Genomic DNA, 22,618 nt, shown 5'->3' with positions numbered 1-22,618 from the left:
ATTATTATTAATATTATTATTCCTTAATATTAGGAAGTAGTGAGTCACATTACTACAATAGCATATGTAATGCACATACAAGATATGCTAATAGTGTACACAGAATGGTGTAAAAAACACAATCAAACATTACATGATACGATTTGATGGTGGTAACATCAGATAAGAAAGGTGAAAGGAGAATGTGCAGATTAGTTTGTGCTGAGATTAGGAAAACCTAAACCAAAGCCTCTAAATCAGATGCGGTGTGTTGATCAGCAACACTGTCACTGATACTGTAAAATCCTAGTAAAGTTACACTACAACAGCAGCACTTCCTGGGTGTGGTCTTCTAGAGACGTGTTCCCTCATGTGTAAAGTTCAGCACATACAGCACTATTATACAGAATCCTCACAGAGCTGTGTTCAGAAATGACTCAACTCTACACCTTACTGTACATAGTGAGATACACACCACTGATTCTCACTGTAGTTACAGGTACTTCATATTCATTTGTTTATTAATTTTATTATAGAAAATACATGCTTGTATTAATCTAATGATTTCCTAATTTTATATCTTAGTAATTTGTTTACAAAATCTACTTCATATTTTATTTATGTTAATATATTGTGGTTTGTTTGTTTCTTCTTTACAGCAGGCAGTTTTGCAGATAAAATTGGACCAGCAGATAAAGATTCCAACATCATCAGGAAAGAAACAGACACTGTTACTCTGAAATGTTCATATGAGACAAACAGTAATTACATTGATCTTTACTGGTACAAACAATATCCTAACAGCACACCACAGTTTTTACTGTATAAAGGCGCAAGATCAAGATCTGGTGAGGGGAGCAGTCCTGATGATCATCGATTAGAGTCAGAAACATCCAGAGACTCTACTAAACTTATTATCAGAGGTCTAAAGCTCTCAGATTCTGCTCTCTATCACTGCGCTCTTCAAGTTGTAGCACAGTAACACAAAGACACTAAAAGCCTTTACAAAAACATAACACTGGTATATAGGAAGCTTCTAAAACCACAGCAGATTAAAGGTGTTTGTTTTACCAAATTGTCAGTTAACCACAGACACAAAGAACATTTGTAGTAACAGATGCAGCTGAAAGAAGATAAAATAATAATGAGGGATTAAAACTGACATTTTCATCACAGTAGTTTACACATAAATAGGAATTTTAAGACGTTCCAAAATCTATTTAATTTACATTTCCAGATCTTTTGTGTCAGTAGTTACTAGTCTACACTGTGTGGAAATAAATTCATGAATAATTTAGTTTTTTTTTCTATAAACCACTGTAATTAATTTCCATCTGTTGATTCATGCATTTGTTCATGTGTTTATTATAAATGTATCTGTATATACTGTATGTTTATTTGAACAGACATAAATATGATCTTTCTGCTTCATGTGTGATGTTACTGGGCTTTAAATCCACCACAACCCTGACCAGGATGAAGCTGTTAATGAAGATGAAGGATGAATGTATATATGCAGTTAGAGAAGTGTGACCCTGATAAAATCATTACTGAAATAAATGAATGATAAATGAATGTACAGTTGTTTATGTATGAACTGAACATGGTCTATGTGACTTAATCCTGTTTCTTGTAGTATCTTTTAAAACCTGACTGATCTCTGCATCTGTGTAAATCACATTCATCTCATCAGTACAAACACTGTGACTAACAACATTTTCACCTCTGCCTGTGTTACCTGCTAATGGAACCACAGTAACTTCTGTCTCTCCTGCTTTGTCTCCTGTGGGTTGTTCTGCAGCAGCATCAGGGTTCCTCCCAACAGCTCCAGTCATGACCACAGGGGGTTTATCATGACAGACTCTATCATGGAGGGGGCGGATACATTCACAGTTGTCATGAATATGCATTAACATGCAGAAAAAAGGTGGAGCTTGAGGTGGAGAAGTTCAAATAGTCATCACTGTCATTTATTCTAAAGCTGGAGGTCTGAAGTAAACACTCAGGATCACAATGTTATTCTTCTTCTTGCTTTTCTTCACTGGTGCTGATATTGGTAAGTCTTATACATTACAGCTTAATTTATTATATTTTATAATCAACAAAAGCACAATTTCCATGTGAGTTATTGCCATTTTTTTTATAACAGAGGCTGCTGACATCAGCATTAAACCAGTCCAAACCCATGTATTTTCATCTAAAGGCAGCAACATCACACTGTCCTGCACATATACTGAAACAGCTTATGATCTCCACTGGTATCAACAAAAACCTGGATCAACACCAGACTTTCTGCTGATGATTGATGAATCTAGTGGACTTGTCACAGAAGCTCAACCTCCTCATCCTCATTTTTCCATCACAAATACTAAAACAGAGGAAAAGAAAGTGGATCTGCACATCTCCTCTGCTGCTGTATCAGACTCTGCACTGTACTACTGCGCTCTGACGCCCACAGTGACAGGAAACCCAACTCCACTGTACAAAAAGCACTACACATGACTGCAGCAGATTCATGCTTTTCTCACTAGATGGAGCTGTTTACATGTTTACCTCTGCATGCTCAACCTCCTGTTTATAATTTTAGCTTCGTTTTGAAGATCAACAATCATTAGGGTAATTTGCTGATGTATTTTATTTGTAAGATTTAAACTTTCTCTTATTTCCTTCATTAACAATAGATTTGGGAAAATAAATATTGTATTAGTTCAGCAGTGTTTCCTACACAGGTGTTATTGAGGAATTTACAAATATATTGTGCCTTAATGAAGCAGATGGAGTTTAGCAGGAGATGAAGCTGAGATTAATCTTTCAAGTAGCCTGGATCAGTAATGTGTCCTAGAACTTTATGGAACACTGTAACTTTAATGAATTTTATTTAACTGGAGCATCGTGATTTGATAGATTTAATTTTGTTTCACAGTTGATCACCTCAGAGAAAATTACATCTAAATACAATTAATTAAAGAGGTTAAAAAAAGTAAAGTAAAAATAAATAAACAATGTTTATGTTAATTGACTGTTAATTATTTAAAAGCACGTGCAGCATTTATGAGTCTATAGTGCTGCATTTTCACAGAAAAAAATCATATCACTTTGTGCTGATATCACATGAACCATGAGAAGTGAAACCACCAGGAAAGCACCATCACAATGTTATCATCATTGTTTTATGAGGTGTCTATATTTATTTATTATTTCTTCATTATAATAGCATATATGAATCTATACCACCTTTACAGCATCATCAGAAACTTCAATACAACATGGACATTAAGGAAATTAACACACATCATAACTCTGTATTTTCCTACATTTCATATTTACTTTAATTATTTGATTGAAAAAATAATAAAAATCCTTTTTTGTAATTTTAGGCCAGAATTCACACGACTACAAACTGAGGGATTGATGACAGAATGGTCATGACTCCACCTCAGTAAAAGTGGGCGGAGCTCGATGTGGTGAGATACAGTTTAGACAGTTTCACAGAGATACTGACATTTATATCTACTGCAAGACACAACCATCATGTTCCTCTTCTTTCTTTTCATAGTAGTTCAAATCATTGGTAAGTCTTTTATATTCTACACAAACTTTATGTGGATGCTGGAGATTTGTACTGAAACATAAACATGATGATTCAGTTGGTCCTTAAGAAATTACATTAGAAATATTTGTTGTTGTAATGTGTTTACAGCAGGAGCTGTTGGCAGCAGCATTACACCAGAACAAACCATCATATCTTCACCTGAAGGCAGTAACACCACACTGACCTGCACATATGACGACTCAGCTGATTATCTCCACTGGTATCAACAAAAACCTCAATCAGAGCCAAAGTTTTTGCTCCTGATTTATAAATCCTCAGAAAGTGTTACTAGAGATAAACAACTTGACCCAAGAATATCCATCAGACTTCATAAAGACAAAAAGAAAGTGGATCTGGAGATCTTTCCTGCTGCAGTATCAGACTCTGCACTGTACTACTGCGCCATGGAGCCCACAGTGACACAAAACTCATACACACTGTACATAAAGCCTTTTATCTCTCCCAGTAGGGGGAGCTGTTCACCTGTTTCACCTAAATACACTTCTTTGTCTCAGTTCCAGGAGTTTGATGTTTATTTGGTTTGTATATCAACAATAATCATCTTACACATGCTAATAATGTGTATTGTTTAAAAAAATAATCGATGCATTTCACAACAGTGGATAAAGTTATGGGACTATTTTATGAATTTCAAAATTAATTTTTGTTATCTGTTTATTTCTTTAAAGCTGCTTTGGGATAATGTGCACTGTTAAAAGTTCTTTACAGTACAAATAAAATGAAATCGAATTTTAGAAATCAACTGAAAACAAATCTTTAAGCAAAAATACTGATCTCCGCTGGTGATTTTGATTAAATGAAATAATGAATTTAAGATGTAATACTTCTATTATAAGGATGTAACAAAAGTCCAAAATTATTTCTTAAATTAAAAGTATGGTTTCATTATAAACACTAATTATTTGCCAGCTTATTAAATAGCACTTGATCCAGCACACTGACATTACAAACTTCACATACCTCGAAAGAAAGAAAGAAAGAAAGAAAGAAAGAAAGAAAGAAAGAAAGAAAGAAAGAAAGAAAGAAAGAAAGAAAGAAAGAAAGAAAGAAAGAAAGATTTTATATATATATATATATATATATATATATATATATATATATATATATATATATATATATATATATATATATATATATATATATATATATATATTTATATATATTTATATATTTGTAAATTAAAATATAATGAATTTTATATATAACATTTTATATTTATTTAATATGTTACAAATGCCCAGTTGTGTTTAATGTTAACTCCAGCAAAGTTATAATTTCCGACAGATAAAAATTATTTTTTGGAGGTCAGACTACAATAGAAAGCAGGAATCAATCAACCAATCAACTCAGCACCTGCCAAAAAGTGCTCTTTTCTCTCTGTAACCAAGTATCTTTCCTGTAGAGCCTTTAGGAGGTTTCACATCATCAGGGGTGAATCCTGAGACATTTAAACCTTTAATATTTTATTGGATTTTTTTCTTTCAAACTATATATATAAACTATATATAAAATAATACACAAAAAGGGAATGCGTGTTTATCTGTTTTGTAGGTTACATTCAGAATGTAGCTGCCAGATAAAATGCTGATGAAAAAATTCAAGTTATTTTAAATGTATCTGTAAAATGAGGTTAAAACCTGATCGACCAGTGAACTAAAACTTTCATTTATAGTCAAGTCAAGAGTCAAGAAGCTTTTATTGTCATTTCAACCATATATAGTTGATGCAGTACACCAGGGGTGGCCAACCAGTCAGAGACCGAGAGCCACATTTTTTACTGTGTTACCGCAAAGAGCCACATCATACACATGGGCACAAATTAACATCACTCATCCCTTCCTCTTACACACACACACACACACACACACACACACACACACACACACACACACACACACACACACACACACACACACACACACTCCCCTCTGCTCAGCCAGATTTATTGTAAATGTCACACCAACATAATGACACAAATTGACTCCTACAGTTCTAAGACCACAGGACAGTCATTTTCAACAATGAACATTGTGTGCACTCACACACACAAACTCTTAGTTTAACCAAGTCCACAAACAAAAATATAATAATTTACAATAGAGTTTTTCTTTTACTATGCATGTTACTTAGTGGGACTTTTGGCATTCCTTGCCTTAAACAATCCCCTTCAAATCTGCCTCGTATTCCGTTGTTGCCACTCGAAGCAATTCTTTCACATGTGTGTCAGTCAGAACAGATCGATGCTTTCCTTTTTACGTGTTTCAGGGTAGAAAACACAGACTTTGTGTTTTATTATTTTTTTATGTGCGTGTTCACTTCGCTTGAGTTCAATACGGTATTTTCGTCAAATGTGCATGTGCGTGAGATGAATATACCGCAGGGGGGGGCAATACATTTTTACAAGGGGCCACATGAGAAACCTGAATTGTGTCAGAGGGCCACACCAACGATAATATTTTAGGGATGCACCGAAATGAAAATTTAATTCAAAAGGCAATGAAATCCATATTTTTTTGTGTTATGCCTTTTGCCTTGGCACCATCACTGGAAAACTTTCCTGCCTTTTCAAAAACGTCCTCTACAGACGGAGTGCGCATGCTCAGATTGACTAATTTTCTGCGCCTCGTTCTTCTCATATTTAAAATAGCAATCGGGATGTTTGGATTTCAGGTGATAAATTAAACCCGACTTGGAGAAACTCTATGCAGATACACCCCCTCTTGATATTTCAACATTGCATGTTTTGCAAATCTCTATCCGCACACCGCAGACATGTTGCTCTTATCCAGATAACCGTGTGCTGGCTGCGCTTTTTTATTGCATCATTACAATTGTGTTTCTGCCATGTTGTTTCGGTAATTTAGGTATTTCGGCCGAAAATCTTCGGTGCATCCCTGTAATTTATGATTGGCCTCACGCGGGCCGGACAGGGACGTACAAAGGGCCGGAGTTTTCCCAGGTCTGATATACTGCAAAGTTTCCCAGTAGGGGCTAAGCTCATTTAAGTCTTAAAAATACCGAATTGAACTCAAGCGAAGCGAACACGCACATTAAAAAACAAACAAACACAAACTTCGATATGAACGTAAGAGCCGCATGAAACCAGCCAAAGAGCCGCCCCTGCAGTACACAGTGAAATGAAACAACGTTCCTCCTGAACCCAGGTGCTACATAAAACAACATAAAACAACATAAAACAACAGTCAGAGAACAGAAAAACACAGGGCCGAGAACTAAGATCCTCGCCACATATAGTGTTTATGGACTGACATCTATTTTTTTATAAATAAATCTATTTTTTTCATTATTTTCCTGTCAGTCTGACTCACAGATTCCCCATGTGAGATTGAATGTAATACCAATCTGCCAGCAACATCACCACCACTGTCATGTGATGCTTTGGGGGGTGGAGCTTCATGAACCTTCGAAATGTTAATTTCAAAAAGACCTCAGGAAATTTCATTCAGACAAAAACTATTGATCATGTTCACTGTTATATTCAAGTGTCTGTGGATTTCATTAGGTGAGTTTTACATTGACTTATTTATTAATGTAGTTATTAATTGCCTACTAATTTGTGTTTTATTACAAAAATCAGAATGTTATGTAACTAACTTGCTTGTTTGAAGGTTAAAAATGATTATGTTCTCTTCTCTATGACAGGTGACTCCATGGCAGATTCAATAGAGCCACTTTTCACTCATAAAGCTGTAGATGAAGGTGATGATGTGATTCTGTCCTGCAAATACAAGACTTCAGTAAACAACCTGCAATGGTACAAACAGCATCCAAAATCCAGACCTAAGTTCCTTTTTTTACATCACTCCATCTGGATATACAAGTTCCCTTCCACCACGTCTAAATGCTACAGTAAAAAATGAGCAAGTGGATCTGATCATCTCCTCTGCTGCTGTATCAGACTCTGATCTATACTACTGTGCTCTGGTGCCCACAGTGACAGGAAATCCAGCTGCACTGTACAAAAACCTTCACACTGTTTTGCTGAGTGAGTGAACAGTCAGCTTCTGTTTGGTTCTCTGTGAAAGCATAGAGGTAACACAATTCAGAATTCAATTCAATTCCATTTCCAACAGTAGTTTTAATATGTACATTTCATAAAAATGGTAACACTTTATAAATTGCAAAATTGAACTGAAAATATTTTACCCAAATTGATTTGATGTGTAACATGTCTGAGCAGAAATAATAGCAAAATGATCACTTAAGTAATTTGACCTAATTGCATTTTGACTCCCGATTAGGACACTTGCATTTTCAGCATAACGCTGTGTGATATTTGTCGCGTAATTCTGTGCATTTCAAAATGCATTCTAAAAAATAAATGGTATGGCAAAAAGAGCAAAATGTGTGATTTAAATGTCATTTTTAATGCATTGACACACACTTAAATATGTATTGTCAGTCAGTGCAGATCTGGGCAACAACAATCACCTGCACATTGGTGGGCTCAAACAAAAGGTTGGAAAGGCAGATGGTGGTAGATTTTAAAATAAGGATGAAAAAGGCAGTGGTGAATACTTATTTTAAGTATTAAAGGAGCAGCAGAGGGTGAAGTATAAGAGCAGAGGAAGATGCACACAGGTGGAATAACTACATTTTTATACCTGAGATGCCACCTGAAAGAGTTTGGAGACTGTAAGGCGTTGCTAGGGGACTGTGTAGCTAGCCAGCATTGGATGATGATCTGTAAAATGTCTTTGGAGCTGAAAAAGAAACTGAAGGAGGAAGAATGTAGTGTGAGATTCAGGAAAAAGGCCAGATAGGGACTAGGTGGTGGTGAAGAGATGCTTGGGCAACTAGTGTAGCTAAGGGAGACAGTTGGGAAGGTACTTGGTGAGACATCTCGAAAGAGAAAGGAAGACAAAGAGACGTGGTGGTGGAATGAGGAAGTGCAGGAAAGCATAAGGAGAAAGAGGCTGGTGAAACAGAATTGGGATTGGCAGAGAGATGAAAAAAAAAGTAGGCAGGAGTACAAGGAGATGCGGCAGCAGGTAAAAAGGGATGTGGCAAAAGCTAAGGAAAAGGCATATAGGATGAGCTATATATGAATAGTACAGTACGGTTTTCCTGCGGATTTGAAATGAAGTCAAATTGTGTGTTTCTGTTCAAATCCTACAGAAAAGAGAACACAAAAGTAAATGGTTCGTGCCTTTTCTTTACAATGTCCAGTTTATTCCTCATTCCACCACTGTCTTGTAAATGTCTGTGACCAAATTAATTTATCCTCTGTCAGCCATTGTGGAACAAAAAACAGCTATTAAAGCAGCAGCCTTCAATGATGAATATGAATAAATATGAGTGGGCGGAGCTTCATGTGGAGACATCAGAGACAATCTCACATACACAACCCTGACATTTATTTCTAAAGCTGGAGGTCTGAACTAAACATGATGTTACTCTTATTGCTTTTCTTCATTATTGCTGATATTGGTAAGTTTTATATTACACATTAAATTATTTGTAATAAACAGAAACAGATTCTATTTCAATTTATTATTAAAAAATGCTCATGATATTATTGTATTTTTTTTAAAGTAGTAACTGCTGATATCAGCATTAAACCAAAAGAAACCCATTTATCTGTAACTGAAGGCAGCAACACTACACTTCATTAAGTGCTGAGACTATGATTGCCTGGTGCACTTCTTCTTCTACATAACTTCATATTCTGACTAAACTATCCAGACATTCCACTCTAGAATCATCTCATCTAGACTTATTGTATTAATGTTTTTTCGCTACACAAACCCAGCCTCTTTAAACATCCTCTCATCACAAGCATAAACAAAGATAAACTTACCTCTCCTTTACCAGTCATATGCACATTGCTGCATTCTCTTACATTAATGCTCTCTGTTGTTTTGGGGGAAAGAGGGGCACTTCTACTCCACCTTCTGCAGCAACAGCATGGTTCCTCATTTGAAGAGATCAGTGGTAAAGAGCATCTGATCCTTAACTCTTTCGCATGAAACAACCCTAAGAACTGTCTATCAATAAATGCTGACTGAGAAATCAGAATTGTGTCCAGGTCTTTCACTGTGAATGTCACACTTTCATTACAGGTTTTTCTCCCTGGTGAACACAAGAGGGCACATCCACTTATCTTATTGTGAGAAACGTACTAGAGAGACACAGATCCCTGCTTACATTCTTTGATGATGAATCCTCATTTTCACAATAAAACCCATGTGTGTAGACACCTGTTCTTCTATCATGCACACCATATTAAACTTACCCTAACTCCAGTTCTATTCATGTAATTTTATATACAGTAGCTTTCCTCTTATGTTCTCCAACGCCTCACTCCAAAATATGTCATAAGTGTTCAGGTGGAGACACACTGAGTGTGTATGGAGGAGAAAACCTATAAAAACTATAAATAAGTAAATGTCTACTAACAACACTGAAGGTTAAGATTGTCACTTTCTTACAGATAACCACATAGAAGAAATATTTTATTTTATTTTAATGGTAATGTTAAATGCCTATACTTTGGTTTTTAATAAATATCAGAAAATTCAGCAAAACATGCAAAATACATGATTCATCTTTGATTTAATTCCTACTTTACCCTTGTAACTTCACATAACATTCACATTCAGAACGACTACACCTCAGTAAAAGTGGGCGGAGCTCGATGTGGTGAGTTACAGTTTAGACAGTTTCACAGAGATACTGACATTTATATCTACTGCAAGACACAACCATCATGTTCCTCTTCTTTCTTTTCATAGTTGTTCAAATCATTGGTAAGTCTTTTATATTCTACACAAACTTTATGTGGATGCTGGAGATTTGTAATGAAACCTAAACGTGATGATTCAGTTGGTAAAATATATGTATTCAAGCAATGACATTATACATATTTGTTGTTGTAATGTGTTTACAGCAGGAGCTGTTGGCAGCAGCATTACACCAGAACAAACCATCATATCTTCACCTGAAGGCAGTAACACCACACTGACCTGCACATATGATTCACAGTCTTCTAGATTTCTCCACTGGTATCGACACAAGCCTCAATCAGGACCAGAGTTTCTGCTGCTGGTTATTATATCTTCAAATGCTGTCACTAGAGCTAAACACGTTGACCCGAGAATATCCATCAAACTTCGTAAACAGGATAATAAAGTAGATCTGGAGATCTTTCCTGCTGCAGTATCAGACTCTGCACTGTACTACTGCACCATGGAGCCCACAGTGACACAAAACTCATACACACTGTACAAAAAGTGAAGCTTGATTTATTTTCCCCATCAGAAGGGGGAGCTGTTCACCTGTTTCATTTAAATACAGGTTACTTTCTTAGTTCAAAACTTTTATGTTTAATTGCTCAAAATATCAACAATTATCTTCTTACCTGTGTTGGGTGATGGTATTGTTTGACAAAACAATTAAGAAACCACCTGAAAATGAATCTTTAATCAGAAAGAATAGTTTCTGCTGAGGTTTGTTGATAATTTTCCTGATGAAAGATGTAATATTTAAAATTGCACTTGATCCTGCACACTGGTGTTAGTAAGTCAGGTTCTTAGGCAGCAATCTGTTCCTTCTGTTTATTGTTCCTCAGTGCTCTTGCTGCTATGTGGAGTCAGAATACAGAACTGACAGCACATGATGGTAATGGAATACTTTTAATGTCTTCAAAGTAAAATGTTACTCAGATTTACATTTAAAACAACCTATGAAGGACTATATGAACCTTCAACCACTTTTCTAAAATATCATGAATGTGATGTTTGGAAAAGTCAAGCTTAATTATTTTTATGATTAAAAAATTCTATTAGAATGATTAAAGACACAATTAGTCATGATAAATGATTAGGAATTGTTGTGTGTTGTATTTGGAGACTCAGTTCACTGTCACTGATACTGTGAAGTGATGATCTGTACACAGTTACACTACAACAGCAGCACTTCCTGGGTGTGGTCTTCTAGAGACGTGTTCCCTCATGTGTAAAGTTCAGCACATACAGCACTATTATACAGAATCCTCACAGAGCTGTGTTCAGAAATGACTCAACTCTACACCTTACTGTACATAGTGAGATACACAACACTGATTCTCACTGTAGCTACAGGTACTTCATATTCATCAGATTATCAACTGAATTTATTAATATCAACTACTTTAAGATTTAAACACTTAAGATTTATGTTTTAATTTTCGTTTTCACAGCAGGCAGTTTTGCAGATAAAATTGGACCGACAGACACCAAAATTGTCAGGAAAGTAGAAGACACTGTTAAGCTGAAATGTTCCTATGAGTCAAGCAATGCATATGTTTATCTTTACTGGTACAGACAATATTCTAACAGCGCACCTCAGTTTTTACTGTTTAAAGGCGCAAAGTCAGCAACAACACAATACAATCCCTCTGGATTAGAATCAGAAACAACGCCAGACTCTACAGAACTTACGATCAGAGGACTAAAGCTCTCAGATTCTGCTCTCTATCACTGTGCTCTTGGAGTAGGTGCACAGTGATACAGAGTCACTAAAACGCTGTACAAAAACACAACAATGGTACATCGAGTTTCTAAAACCGCAGATACTCACATTGCCAACTTATCAGTTACCCAAAGACGCAACAGCAGTTGTGGTAACATATGCAGCCAAAAGTGTGTATCAGGTGTTACTGCTGTGTTCTCTTTTGAAATAAATTTAGTTGTAATGTGTTGCCCTTGTGCAACCTACTTCTTAGTCCCATTGTTACTCAATTTTACATTTCAAACACTCTATAAAGGACATTCTACAACTTTCCTAAAATGTCATGAATATGAGGTAAAATCCTTTAACATGGATTAAAAACACACCCAGTCAACTCAGAATGAAAACAGATGGCTTTTGGTTTCTTCTTAACACAAAAACATAAAACCTACAATATTATTTTATATGTTCTGACACAAGCCTTTAATAAAATAAAACACTGCTTTATACACTATTTGATGCAGTGTGTTGATCACCAACAGTGGAATAGATGTGTATTATATTGTAGACCCAGTTCACAGTCATTAATGCTAAAGTGATGATCTGCACAGTCTTACACTACAACAGCAGCACTTCCTGGGTGGGGTCTTCTAGAGACGTGTTCCCTCATGTGTAAAGTTCAGCACATACAGCACTATTATACAGAATCCTCACAGAGATGTGTTCAGAAATGACTCAACTCTACACCTTACTGTACATAGTGAGATACACACCACTGATTCTCACTGTAGTTACAGGTACTTCATATTCATTTGTTTATTAATTTTATTATAGAAAATACATGCTTGTATTAATCTAATAATTTCTTAATTTTTTTATCTTAGTAATTTGTTTACAAAATCTACTTCATATTTTATTTCTGTTAATATATTGTGGTTTGTTTGTTTCTTCTTTACAGCAGGCAGTTTTGCAGATAAAATTGGACCAGCAGATAAAGATTCCAACATCATCAGGAAAGAAACAGACACTGTTACTCTGAAATGTTCATATGAGACAAACAGTAATTACATTGATCTTTACTGGTACAAACAATATCCTAACAGCACACCACAGTTTTTACTGTATAAAGGTGCAAGATCAAGATCTGGTGAGGGGAGCAGTCCTGATGATCATCGATTAGAGTCAGAAACATCCAGAGACTCTACTAAACTTATTATCAGAGGTCTAAAGCTCTCAGATTCTGCTCTCTATCACTGCGCTCTTCAAGTTGTAGCACAGTAACACAAAGTCACTAAAAGCCTTTACAAAAACACAACACTGGTATATAGGAAGCTTCTAAAACCACAGCAGATTAAAGGTGTTTGTTTTTTACCAAACACAAAGAACATTTACCAAACACAAAGAACCAAACACAAAGAACATTTGTAGTAACAGATGCAGCTGGAAGAAGATAAAATATTAATGAGGGATTAAAACTGACATTTTCATCACAGTAGTTTACACATAAATAGGAATTAATTTATTTAAGGTGTTCAAAAATATATTTTATTTACATTTCCAGATCTTTTGTGTCAGTAGTTACTAGTCTACACTGTGTGGAAAAAATTCATGAATAATTTAGTTTTTTTCCTATAAACCACTGTAATTAATTTTCCTCTGTTCATTCATGCATTTGTTCATGTGTTCATTATACATGTATCTGTAAATACTGTATGTTTATTTGAACAGGCATGAATTTAATATTAAATATATAAAAAGAATAAACAAATAAGTAAAAAAAATCCTTTTAAATGGCTAAAAGACACCACCTTTTGGCCCAGGACTCTTTTTTTTCTTATTTGCAATGTGATTAAAGCTTCAAACATGTATTTAGGTAAACTAGTGACACTGCATTGCCTGTAAGTCTGAATAAGTGTATAAATAATGTCCTGTGTTGGACTGGTATCACATCCAGAGTACATTTCTGCTTCATGTGTGGTGTTACTGGTCTCCAAATTCACCACAACCCTTTTATCATGACAGACTCCATCATGGAGGGGGCGGATACATTCACAGTTGTCATGAATATGCATTAACATGCAGAAATATGGTGGAGCTTGAGGTGGAGACGTTCACATAGTCATCACTGTGATTTATTCTAAAGCTGGAGGTCTGAACTAAACCCTTAGGATCACAATGTTATTCCTCTTCTTGCTTTTCTTTACTGTTGCTGATATCGGTAAGTCTTATACATTACACCTTAATTTAAAATCTTTAAAATCTCACAATGTTATTGTAATGTTTTTTTATATATATAACAGAGGCTGCTGACATCAGCATTAAACCAGTCCAAACCCATGTATTTTCAACTGAAGGCAGCAACATCACACTGTCCTGCTCATATACTGGATCAGCTTATGATCTCCACTGGTATCAACAAAAACCTGGATCAAGACCAGAGTTTCTGCTGCTGATTAATGAAGCTAGTGGACATGTCACAAATGCTCAACCACCTCATTCTCAATTTTCCATCACAAATACTAAAACAGAGGAAAAGAAAGTGGATCTGCACATCTCCTCTGCTGCTGAATCAGACTCTGCACTGTACTACTGCGCTCTGACGCCCACAGTGACAGGAAACCCAACTCCACTGTACAAAAAGCACTACACATGACTGCAGCAGATTCGTGCTTTTCTCACTAGATGGAGCTGTTTACATGTTTACCTCTGCATGCTCAAACTCCTGTAGTAATGTCAGTTTCTTTTCAACACTCATTAGTGTAATTTGCTAATGTATTTTATTTGTAAATAAAACCAACATTTTCATATTTTCCTTCATTAACAATAGATTTGGAAATATATATATCTATATATCAGACAACTTCTTTTTAAACTATTATTTTGGTTGTACCAGGATTTCTTTTCAGGACTTTTTCCATTTTCCTAAATAAAATCAGAGGGAAATATGAGACTAATCTTTAAAATATCATCAGTAGTGTGTCCTAGAACTGTATGGAACCCTTTTAATTAATTATATTAAAGCTTTAATATCATGATTTAACAGGTTTAACATTAACACTGAGGAGTTCTTCCTCTTCTTCTTCTTCTTCTTCTTCTTCTTCTGCTTCTTCTTCTTCTTCTTTCAGCTGCTCCTGTTAGGGGTCGCGACATCTGTCTTCATACTCTGTCATTCTCGTTTATGGGGAAAGATATGCAAAACATAAAATTGTTGATTGTTTTTATTATTTATTATTTAAGTGTATTATTTTTTTATTAATAAGTTGTTTATTATTAACATTTGTGAACATTAACACTTAACATTTCTAAAACTATTTTAAATAATATGACTGCTTTGTTAAATAATATATAAAATTATATTTGATATTTTTGGCTGCTCCCATTAGGGGTCGCCACAGTGGATCATCCGTCTCCATACTACTCTGTCCTCTACATCTGCTTCTTTCAAACCAACTACCTGCATGTCTTCCCTTATAACATCCATAAACCTCCTCCTTGTCCTTCCTCTGTTCCTCCTTCCTGGTGGCGAGGACACTTACTAGTCCTTAGCCCTGTTTTCGGTGTTTGTTGTTTTATGTAGCACCAGGGTTCAGGAGGAAAGTTGTTTTATTTCACTGTGTACTGCATCGGATATATATGGATAAAATGACAATAAAAGCTTCTTGACTTGACTTGGCTCCATCCTCAGCATTCTTCTACTGATATACCCCATGTCTCTTCTCTGCACGTACAAACTCTCTCAATCGCTCCTCTCTCACCCTGTCTCCAAAACGTCCTACATGTGCTGTCCCTATAATAAACTCATTTCTAATCCTGTCCATCCTCGTCACTTCCAACGAAGACCTCAACAACTTCAGCTCTGCTCCCTCCTGCTCCACCTCCTGTCTTTTTACTTTTCTCTGCTGTCACTGTCCTAATACATGTCCTGCACCACCCTCACATACTTCTCTGACACACCAAACTTCCTCATACAATACCACAACTCCTCTCTCTCACACCCTGTTGTACACTATCTCTAAATCCACAAAACACACAATGTCATTTACAGAGACACCATTCTGATAAAACTACACAACTGTCCACTTCACACTAAACTGTCATCAGAATAAATACTTATTAAGCAAATAGAAAATACAAAATAGAATTTTCTATTCATTTCCTTATTGTTAAAAACCTTATTCATTTCTAATTCCAACATGTTATACCTGAACCCCCTAATTTTAAGACAACACGAATATACACAACTGGAATATTTAATAGTGTAATTGTTAGATTATATTTTTATTAGCTAAAATGATTGTATTTAAATCATCACACCTGCCTACACTTTGTGTTTGCTGTCAGTAACACTGGTGACTTTGTCATCTGATGCTGTGGGGTGGAGCTTCATGAACCTTTAAGATGTTCATATATTCAGACCTCAAAATATTTTCTTTTAAATAAAGCCTTCATCATGTTCACTGTTATATTCATGTGTCTGTGGCTTTCACTAGGTGAGTTACACACTGACTTTTTATCACTCAGAAATATTAATAGTGATTTATCAGTGTGTGTGTGTGTGTGAGTCAGACTTTTATACTGTAGTTTTCAGTTTGATTATGTCAAATCTTAAAACGTATCTTCTCTATGACAGGTGGGTCCATGGCAGATTCAATAGAGCCACATTTTACCAATAAAGCTGTATATGAAGGTGAAAATGTTACTCTGTCCTGCAAGTATGAAACAAGTACTGCAAACACCTACCTGCACTGGTACAGACAACATCCAAAATCTAAACCTGAGTTCCTTCTTTATATCGATCTATTTGGAAGTAAAACTAACCCCATGCCACCACGTCTGGATGCTGAAGTGGATAAAACTAATAAACAAGTGGATCTGATCATCTCCTCTGCTGCTGTATCAGACTCTGATCTATACTACTGTGCTCTGGTGCCCACAGAGACAGGAAATCCAGCTGCACTGTACAAAAACCTCTACACAGTTTTATTGAATTGAAGGCAAAATAAACTACTAAAGTTCAATCATGTGCAGATCTTCAATACTAGTAGTACTGGATTTCCTCTTTTATAGTAAAGACTGTAATGAAAGTATTTAACAGTTAAGTAATGCACATGTAATTTAATGTGATTTAATATAATTTTTTATGGGTATCTTTTGGATTATTAAAGAGCAGCAACAGTTTAAAAAAAACAGATATCATTCCCTCGTGGTAAAAAATCATCTCTCCATTCATCAATCCATTTTAGTAGCCACATACAGTGATTCAGACAACCCAGCCATTAGGGGGGCACAAGCCAGTGTACTCTTAGTGCCGGTCCCAAGCCCGGGTAAATGGGGAGGGTTGCGTTAGGAAGGGCATCCAGCGTAAAACATGTGCCAAATCAAATATGCGGATCACAAATGAGAATTTCATACCGGATCGGTCGAGGCCCGGGTTAACAACGACCGCCACAGGTATCGTTAGCCGACAGGGTACCGGTGGAAATTGGGCTACTGTTGGCCGAAGGAGGAGAAGGAGAGGAGGAAGACGTCTACAGAGACGGCAGGAAAAGGAGCAGTGTAGGAGAGTAGAGGTTCGGGTTGGTACTTTAAATGTTGGTACTATGACGGGTAAAGGGCGAGAGATAGCTGATATGATGGAGAGGAGAAAGGTAGATGTGTTGTGTGTTCAGGAGACCAAGTGGAAAGGGAGTAAGGCCAGGAACATTGGAGGTGGGTTTAAACTGTTTTATCATGGTGTGGATGGGAAGAGAAATGGTGTAGGGGTGATTCTGAAGGAAGAGTACAGTAAGAGTGTAGTGGAGGTGAAGAGAGTTTCTGATAGGGTGATGATCGTGAAGGTGGAAGTTGAAGGGATGATGATAAATGTCATCAGTGCCTATGCTCCACAAGTTGGCTGTGAGATGGAGGAGAAGGAAAGATTCTGGAGTGAATTAGATGAAGTGGTAGATGGTGTACCTAGGAAAGAACGATTGGTGATTGGGGCAGACTTTAATGGGCATGTAGGTGAAGGGAACAGAGGTGATGAGGAGGTGATGGGTAGGTATGGTTTTAAGGAGAGGAATGTGGAAGGGCAGATGGTGGTAGATTTTGCTAAAAGGATGGAAATGGCAGTGGTGAACACGTATTTTAAGAAGAAGGAGGATCATAGGGTGACGTATAAGAGCGGAGGAAGGTGCACACAGGTGGATTATCTTCTGTGTAGGAGATGCAACCTGAAGGAGATTGGAGACTGTAAGGTGTTGGCGGGGGACAGTGTAGCTAGACAGCATCGAATGGTGGTCTGTAGGATGGTTTTGGAGGCGAAGAAGAAGAGGAGGAAAGTAAGGTTTGAAAGAAGAATAAGATGGTGGAAACTGAAGGAGGAAGAGTGTAGTGTGAGGTTCAGGGAAGAGGTCAGACAGGGGCTTGGTGGTGGTGAAGAGGTGCCGGATGATTGGGCAACTACCGCAGGAGTGATGAGGGAGGCAGCTAGAAAAGTACTTGGTGTGACATCTGGAAATAGGAAGCAAGACAAGGAGACGTGGTGGTGGAATGAGGAAGTGCAGGAGAGCATTAGGGGAAAGAGATTGGCAAAACAGAAGTGGGATCGACAGAGTGATGAGAAAAGTAGGCAGGAGTACAAGGAGATGCGGCAGCAGGTTAAAAGGGATGTGGCGAAAGCCAAGGAAAAGGCATATGAGGAACTGTATAAGAGGTTGGACACTAAGGAAGGAGAAAAGGATTTATACCGATTGGCCAAGCAGAGGGACCGAGCTGGGAAGGATGTACTGCAAGTTAGAGCAATAAAGGATGGAGAGGGAAATGTGTTGACTAGTGAGGAGAGTGTGTTGAGAAGATGGAGGGAGTATTTTGAGCAGCTGATGAATGAGGAAAATCAGAGAGAGAGAAGGTTGGAGGATGTGGAGTTGGTGAAGCAGGATGTAGATAGGATTAGTAAGGAGGAAGTGAGAGCAGCGATTAAGAGGATGAAGAATGGAAAGTCGGTTGGACCAGATGACATACCGGTAGAAGCGTGGAGATGTTTAGGAGAGATGGCAGTGGAGTTTTTAACCAGATTGTTTAACAGGATTCTGGAAGGGGAGAGGATGCCTGAGGAATGGAGAAGGAGTGTGCTGGTACCGATCTTTAAGCATAAGGGAGATGTGCAAACCTGCAGTAACTACAGGGGAATTAAGTTGATCAGTCACACCATGAAGTTATGGGAAAGAGTAGTGGAAGCCAGGCTGAGAGAAGAGGTGACCATCTGTGAGCAACAGTATGGTTTCATGCCGAGGAAGAGCACCACAGATGCCTTATTTGCTTTGAGGATGTTGATGGAGAAGTATAGAGAAGGACAGAAGGAGCTGCATTGTGTATTTGTGGATTTAGAGAAAGCGTACGACAGGGTGCCGAGAGAGGAGTTGTGGTATTGTATGAGGAAGTCAGGTGTGTCAGAGAAGTATGTGAGGGTGGTGCAGGACATGTATGAGGACAGTGTGACGGCAGTAAAGTGTGCAGTAGGTACGACAGACTGGTTCAGGGTGAAGGTTGGACTGCATCAAGGATCGGCCCTGAGCCCTTTCCTGTTTGCAGTGGTGATGGACAGGTTGACGGACGAGGTCAGACAGGAGTCTCCCTGGACTATGATGTTTGCAGATGATATTGTGATTTGTGGTGAGAGTAGAGAGCAGGTTGAGAAGAGCCTGGAGAGGTGGAGATATGCGCTGGAGAGAAGGGGAATGAAAGTCAGTAGGAGTAAGACAGAGTACATGTGTGTGAATGAGAGGGAGGGCAGTGGAGTGATGCGGTTGCAGGGAGAAGAGGTGGAGAAGGTGGAGGAGTTCAGGTACCTGGGGTCAACAGTGCAAAGTAATGGAGAGTGTGTTAGGGAAGTGAAGAAAAGAGTGCAGGCAGGGTGGAGTGGGTGGAGAAGAGTGACAGGAGTGATTTGTGATAGAAGAGTATCTGCAAGAATGAAAGGGAAAGTTTATAGGACTGTGGTGAGACCTGCGATGTTGTTTGGATTAGAGACAGTGGCATTGAGTAAAAGACAGGAGGTGGAGCTGGAGGTAGCAGAGCTGAAGATGTTGAGGTTTTCGTTGGGAGTGACAAGGATGGACAAGATTAGAAATGAGTTTATTAGAGGGACAGCGCATGTAGGATGTTTTGGTGACAAGGTGAGGGAGGCGAGATTGAGATGGTTTGGACATGTGCAGAGAAGGGACATGAATTATATTGGTAGAAAAATGCTGAAGATGGAGCCACCAGGTAGGAGGAAAAGAGGAAGGCCAAGGAGGAGGTTCATGGATGTGGTGAGGGAAGACATGCAGGTAGTTGGTGTGAAAGAGGCAGATATAGAGGACAGGGTGGTATGGAGACGGATGATCCGCTGTGGCGACCCCTAATGGGAGCAGCCGAAAGAAGAAGAAGAAGAAGATTAGATAACATATTTATATGTTGATGTATTTTTGTAAAACTGCTTTGTGACAATGTCAATTGCTTAAATCTCTTTACAAATTAAAAGTGACTTGAATTAAGCTACAGTAAAAACTTAATCAGTGAGAAACGAGGGTCTGGTGGTGCCTTTGTATTCCAGACTTCATGCATCAATGACTGCAAAGGATTCAGATTCTTGTGTTAAAAGTGCAAATTGAATTTATAATGATTGTAGTTTGACCACACCCCTGTATGTGATCTTAATATTTATCAGTTAAACTACAGGTGCATTTTAATAAATTAGAATATCATTAAAAATGTGATTTATTTTAGTAATTCAATACAAAAAGTGAAACTCGTATATTATATAGATTCATCACACACAGACTGATTTATTAAGTGTTTATTTCTTTACATTTTGATAATTCTGGCTCACAATTAACAAAAACCCACCAATTCTCAAAAAATGAGAATACTTCATAAGACCAATCAAAAAAAAAATTATTGGTCATGTTGGCAAATTTTTTGTGAATTGTTGGCCTTCTTTTTGCATTGAATTTCTGAAATAAATCAACTTTTTAATGATATTCACATTTATTGAGAGGGACCTGTAAGTGAGTCTTTCTTCTAGGGAAACACCAGATGGCGCTGTCAGTTATCTTATTATAGGCCATATACTAGCGCTTCATACAGCCCTCTTCACATCCTCCAGAGATACTGATGAATTTTATCATGAATTTCTTAATATTCTCTGTAATATTGTTTGTCTCCTGCATGAAAAAGCACATGATGGTGCAGTAAATGAAATGGGATGAGATTCTGTTGTAATGGAGGTTTAACCCTAAACACTTCTAACTTTACTTGTATATATATATATATATATATATATATATATATATATATATATATATATATATATATATATATATATATATATATATATATATATATATATATATATTTATTTATAATTTATTTGTTTGTTTTTTTCCCCTGCTACACTTGATGATGCCTGGTGGTGCTGAGGCCCATAATGTAGACACATTACCGAATCAAAATACATTGAAATAATCATTCTTAATAACTATATATTTGTTTTTAATGTACTCAGGACAGGATTCCTATGTGAGTCTGAATGTAAAGTCTGGATGCATCAGAAATCTGACAGTGACACATGTGACACCATCATGTGACGCTGTGGGGTGGAGCTTCATGAACCTTTATTATATTGACATACAGTTAATACAGTGAACATTACATACATGTACAGAAAGAATATTTTCATTCAGCTAAAACCATTCATCATGTTCACTGTTATATTCATGTGTCTGTGGCTTTCACTAGGTGAGTTACACACTGACTTTGTAATTCAAAATAATTTGTAATAAAAAGTTAAATGTAAATCTGTTCTGATTTTTACAACAATACATTATGTTCTCTTCTCTATGACAGGTGACTCCATGGCAAATTCAGTAGAGCCACTTTTCACTCATAAAGATGTAGATGAAGGTGATGATGTTATTCTGTCCTGCAACTACAAATCAACCAGTACTTCAGCATACAGCACCTACTTACACTGGTACAGACAATATCCAAAATCTAGACCTGACTTCCTTCTTTATATTACACAAAGTGGAGATCTAAGTCAGAACAAACCCCCAAGAATGTCTGCTACAGTTAATGGAGATCAAGTGGATCTGATCATCTCCTCTGCTGCTGTATCAGACTCTGATCTATACTACTGTGCCCTGGTCCCCACAGTGACAGGAAATCCAGCTGCTCTGTACAAAAACTCACAGTTTTAGCAGAGATAAGCCTAAAGCAGAGATACAAGCCTAAACCATGACACTACACAAACCATTACTGAACAAATAATCTCATGTTTCCACTGTTGATTTTTTTTCTTGACAGCTTTCAGTTTTTCTGTCATCATCTGCTGATGTGATCTTTGCCCAAACTTTTCAATGTCTAGTTGTTATTACTTTTTTAAGACATTGTTATACTGAAAATGCTCAAACCTTTTTTACAATGGCTTTGATAATTGTCCTCTTCTCTCCACTTCTAAATGACTCCAACAATAGACGGCTCTCTGAGTTCATGTTGGTTTACCTTTATAAGAACAAATGCAGTGTTCACAGCAGAAACCCATAATTCAAACTA

At 37.0% G+C, this 22,618-nt stretch overlaps 1 protein-coding gene and 1 long non-coding RNA gene across 3 annotated transcripts in view; both read left to right on the top strand.

Moving 5' to 3' along the window:
• The window catches only part of LOC310726402, a 63,343-nt gene extending 48,820 nt beyond the window's left edge, over window positions 1-14,523 (top strand). The window contains exons 2-3 of one of the 2 annotated variants that reach the window (XR_014533735.1): window positions 1,781-2,035; window positions 14,344-14,523. This is a non-coding gene — a long non-coding RNA (uncharacterized lncRNA). Of the gene's footprint in view, window positions 1-1,780; window positions 2,036-2,128; window positions 2,512-14,343 lie in introns of those variants that run through there. The other variant, XR_014533736.1, reaches the window with a different exon arrangement.
• LOC310726375 (uncharacterized protein) overlaps window positions 1-22,618 on the top strand; it is an 89,224-nt gene that overhangs the window by 51,482 nt on the left and 15,124 nt on the right. The gene's annotated exons all lie outside the window — the stretch shown is intronic.

The sequence above is a fragment of the Silurus aristotelis genome (assembly GCF_946808225.1).
Source record: "Silurus aristotelis genome assembly, chromosome: 5".
NCBI classification, from domain to species: Eukaryota; Metazoa; Chordata; class Actinopteri; order Siluriformes; family Siluridae; genus Silurus; species Silurus aristotelis.
Note: the sequence above shows the minus strand (reverse complement) of the source record. Positions and strands in the feature narration are given on the sequence as shown.